General features: G+C 52.0%; 1 non-coding gene across 1 annotated transcript; it reads left to right on the top strand.

The window, feature by feature from the left end:
- The first annotated feature begins 4,418 nt into the window (after positions 1–4,418).
- On the top strand, positions 4,419–4,548 carry LOC129406358 (small nucleolar RNA SNORA51). Its single transcript, XR_008630963.1, has one exon. It is a non-coding gene; the product is annotated as a small nucleolar RNA SNORA51 (small nucleolar RNA).
- Positions 4,549–5,086: the final 538 nt, after the last annotated feature.

The following is a 5,086-nucleotide window of genomic DNA, read 5'->3' as shown; positions in this document are numbered from 1 at the left end:
ACTCCATATGGTTCCCCGAGCCCTGCCAGGAGTAATCCCCAAACACACAGCCAGGTGTGTGTGTCCCCAAAAACAAAATTTTAAAAATAATAAGATTCTACTTATATCTTAAGATCATGTAGTACTTATCCTTATTTTATCTTGATATTAATTTTACTAAAGGGGTTGGACTGGGGACTCACGGCAGGCATGCTCTTGATGTGCATCCCTGGCCTGGACTTGATTGTTTGGTTTTTGAACCACACAGCAGTGCTCAGGGCTTACTCCTAGCTCTGTGCTCAGGAGTCACACCTGGCAGGGCTCCAGGATTGAACCAGGGTCAGCTTATGCCAGGCAAGTGCCTTACTATCTCTCCAGAGTGTACTATCTCTCCAGCCCAGGACTTTCTTTTTTTTTTTAAGTAGCATGGAATATTTAAAATAAGCAAGACACCAAGATAAGCCTTTTAACTCGGTTTAAATCTTAATACAACCCTGTGACACAAGAACTAATATTACCCCATTTTACAGAACAGGAAAGTCAGATTTAGAACACGGCCCCACCCGTCACCCTGCATGACTGCATTCACAGAATTCACGCGCCTGCTGGAGGCCAGCTGGTGCACACTGCTGCGGCCACTATATTGTATTGCTTGCTTTATCAAGTCCTGCCGCCTCTTCCCTTCACTTGTAGGGTCTCCCTGACCTTGATGTTGCCGCACCTCGGGATATATTTAGCTGGATGGCAAAGCCAATGTTCCCTGTAGCAGAGGAAGGTTTCTCAGCATAGCTCAGAAGTCACACTTCCTGTTCTGGAGGTTGATTCATGAATGAATCCACATTTCATTCCCACACCCCCCCTTCCCCCCTTTCATGAGGGAATGACTGACTCAGCACAGGTCTGAGGGAAGCTGGCAAGTGGCCCTTCCAAAGCCTCTCCCCAGTGCTTTTGCTTAAAGGGAGCACAGTCCTGAGTACTCTGCCCTCAGCACGGTGACCTCACCACAGGCTCTGTGAATGAACTTTTGAAATCTGTTCAGTGGAATTTTGACTTCTGTTGTTTGTTTTGCAGCCACACCCAGCTGTGCTCAGGGCTTTCTCCAGGCTCTGTGCTCAGGGATCACTCTTGGCAGGCCTCGCAGGCCACGTGTGGTGCCAGGGATCAAAGCTAGGTTGACTGCGTGCAGGGCCAGTGCTTTACCCACTGTACTGTCTTTGCAGGCCCAGAATTTTGACTTCTGGGAAAGTGGGGGGGAGGGGCTCACACCTGAAGGTGCTTGGAGTTAGTCCCAGCTGTGTCCTGGGGGGTCACTCCCAGTGGTGCCCAGGGGAACACGGGGTGTCAGAAATTGAACCCGGGCCCTTATGCATGCAAAGCATGTGCTTCTCTCGTCAAGCTATCTCATGCCCTCACCCCCAGTTTGTTTCTTTTCCCCAGAATATACCTCCAGCAGTTAGCCTGTCTTCCTCAGCGCAGACCTTCTATCTGAATCTGTTTGTCTTCTGATGGGGGCTTAACAGGAATCAGGCAGCGGTTTCTAGAAGAGCTCTTAGGTCTGCCCAGCTCCCCAAGCCCCTGTTCAACAGTAATTGGCCTAGTAATTGGGTCAGCCAGGGCCATCCCCGTAGTTCCAGTTCAGAGTTTGGCTTGGGCTTTCTGGAGGCCCTTTCCTGCGTCCTCCAAACTGCTATTTCCCAGATGCTTCCTGACCTCCAGGGGGAGGTCCAGATTATCACTCTCCAGGGGCTTCTTCCAAAAATAAAATCTCAAATTCCTTGGGACTTAGGGGTGGTTTAGAGGGCTATGGCATCTGTTAGAACTTTAGTTTGAAAAGAGAATCAGAATTTAACTTGAATGCACTTTTCGCTATGTTCTAAAGCAGTAATTCTCAAAGCATGGCCCCAGGACCCCTGAAAACTGTTAGAAATGCAAATTCTTGGGCCTCACCCCAGATGAACTGAATCCAAACCTGCTGGGGCCCAGGAATCCTTGTTGTAACAGGCTCTCCAGGTGGCTCTGATGCACGTGCAGGGTGAGAAGCTACAGACTGAAACAATGGTCTCCCACCACGCGTCAGTACCTGTGCCACAAAACGGCCTGAAACCCACACCAAAAAGTGAATTAAAGGCCACTTAGCTTATAGTACTCTTGATTCAATTTTATTTGAGGGCCAGGGAGGTGGATCCACGGGCTGTAGCATATGCCCTGCTGCGAGAGCCCCAGCTTCAATGCCTGGCACCCCATGGGCCCCCAAGCACCAGCCAGGAGTAGCCCTGAGCGCCAGCAGGTACGGATCAAAGCAAATGAACAAAACAGAAAGCCCAGATGATGCCATTTGAAGTCATGTGTGTTTTTTCTTCTTCATTTTTATCTTAGCAGTCTATAAAATTTCTCCTTTTCTTCTGTTTGCACATATAAGAAGGTTGGAAATCTTTGCTGTAAAGCAGCATTTCTCAGCCAGAGCCATATGACCCCTTATGGGCCCCCATGGCACAAGACTAGGGGACCACCCTGTAGAATAGGGGGAGTAGGGGGAATCATAGGAACAAATTTGAAAAACACTGGTGTAAAACACAGTTCTTAACCTAATTTAGAGGCTTAAGCTTGCAAGTCTCTCAGAATCTGGGGCCCTCTCACTGCTGCACATACCCAGTAAGGTCTAGGGTGAGAATCCCTACTGGGGACCAGAGAGATAGTCCAGGGGGTCAGGGGCTTGCCTTGCATGTGGCACAGTCAGGTTTGATCCCCAGCATCACATATGGTCCCCTGAGTATCAGCAGGAGTAACCCCTGAGCACAGAGTAGCCCCTAAGCACCCACAACTATGACCCAGCCCCCCTCCCAAGGTGAAAATAAGCCTTACTCTGGAAATTATGTCTGGTCCTCTCTGGCTCCTGCCCTGTTTGGGGCTTCCTCTGTGGCCACCAGGAACCAGCAGCCCCTGCACCAGATGGGTCAGGGCCCGCGACTCCCTGTATGTGCTGAGACTGTAGCTCCGGCCCCTCAACAGAAACCATATGTTCCAGCATGGGGCACCGAGCCAGGAGCCTGGAACCAAATGAAAAAGTGATTCGTTCTTCTCTTGGAGTGGGGAGCGGGGAGCCGTGGCAGAGTAGCACTGCCGGACAGAACAGCCGTACTTCTGCGCCCATCCCGGACAGGCACATTGGCAGAGCTGTATCGATGGCAAGTGCTGGCTATGCCTGCTGGCGGGCCCATTGTGTGGGGCACCCCGGCCCCTTGCACACACATCCTGGGCTGGATGGCAAATTGTCTATTCACCCAGGTGTTCACCTACGGCCTTCTCACGGGTCTCCCTGCCAGCCCTGCCCCCGCCAGCCAAGCTCCACGCCGCAGCTAGGAAATGCTAGTATGACATGGTATGACCTGACTCCCTGTTTCCCATCACATTTAAAATAAAAGTCAGACTCTTTACTGTGGTCATAAGATTCAGCCTGTGGTCCGGCCCCTGCCTTATACTCGATAGAGTTTGCTTCTTCCTCTCACCTCCTTGTTCGTTTCTCTTCGACCATCCAGGTCATCTTTCTGCACCCACAGAACCCACCTCCTGTGGGGTTTCTGCCTGCTTCCCCACAGTCGACCCTCCCAGGGCCCCCTGGTGTCGCCCACAGGCATCAGGAGGCCGCCTCCCTGCACACAAACTCCAGTGCCCTCCAGTCTCCCCCTGGCTGCTCTGTTTCCATTTCCTTCCTACTGTTTAACACCCAAATTGGCCTCTAGTCCTTTCTCACCCATGCACTAATGCTGTGAAGGCAAAACTTGCCGCTGCTTCCCCAGTGCCCAGGTGAGTCTCGCTCCCGGCAGTCAACATTTGTTGGTGAAACAGCTGGCTCCCAGCGTGACCAGGCCCTTTCTGGGAGGCAGCTGTGCCTCTGGGGTGGACTTCTTGGTCCCCTGGGACTGTAAGTCTGATGTTGTCTTATTTTTCTCATTCCTGGCCCACATATGGTTTAGCACAGGGCCCCCGAGGGTGAAATGAACCCCCACCTCCTGCCAGCCCTCCTTATATCTCTGTAACTCCCACCTCTCTGTGGGACTGTATGTTCCTCCCCGCACAGGGTTCACCTCCAGACAAGGCCCTGGAGAATAGGCAGTAACTTTGGATTTGGCTTAATACCCACTCTGCCCCCAGACGTGTCTCCCCCAGCCCTTGATGGGGGCTCTAGGAAGCCCCTGGGTCCCGCAGTATTCTTCCAGGCCTTTCCCTCAGGAGCTGCCATCACTCGTCCTGGAATCCACCAATGGGATGGGAGGAAACTAGTATCTAAGGATGATAGGCTCCCTTCTGAGGGGGCCGATGGTAGGAGATGTCAAACTGTGACCCTGTGCCACGCTTGCACTGTGTCCACTAATCCTGGCCCATCCACACTCTGCTCCTTGGCCCTCGGCCTTCTCCGCTGTCTCTGAAGGGGCAGTGGTGGTCTCCTTGTGCTTGCCATCGCCTGCATGCCGGCTGGCTGTCTCAAAAAAGGAGGCACAGTAAACCCAGCCCACGGGCCCCTCAGCCCAGGCCCTTTGCCTGGTCTGTATCATGAATGGAGAGACGTGGAAAACTAAGCACTAAGAGGAGAGTGGTGACTTCAAACCCTCTCCTCTCCCCAGTAACTTTCCAGGGAAGAAAAGAAAATCTTGTTCCTTGATTGTTGACAATAAATGTAGGCTCCATGACAAATTCAGGGCTCCAGAGTATGCCTGAGTCCAACAGCAGAAACGTGCAGAGAGAAGACAGCTGGCCGCGTCCAGCCCAGCTAACTGCACTGCATAGCTCTGATGAGAGCAGAGGCTGGTGGCGACTTACTTGGTCACGGAGTGTGCACATCGAGGAGAACAGCATAGACTTCGTAAATCAGGCCTAGGTGCAAATCCAGACAAGCCTTGTGGCTTAGAGCAATTCGACCTGCCCTCTCCTGACTCAGTTTCCTTATCTGTGAGTGGGGTAGAAGTCAGCCCCCTCTTTTGATTGTTAGGAAGAGTAAATGAAATTTGTGATACCCAGAGTTGATAGCACAATCCTGGCCACTGAGTCATATTGAGCAATGCTGTTCGCTGTCCCCATCATTATCCCTGCTGGGGAAAAGGTGAGACAG

Source organism: Sorex araneus, chromosome 6 (genome assembly GCF_027595985.1).
Source record: "Sorex araneus isolate mSorAra2 chromosome 6, mSorAra2.pri, whole genome shotgun sequence".
Lineage (NCBI taxonomy): Eukaryota > Metazoa > Chordata > Mammalia > Eulipotyphla > Soricidae > Sorex > Sorex araneus.
The sequence above is the reverse complement of the archived record's forward strand: the minus strand, read 5'-3'. Positions and strand labels throughout refer to the sequence as shown.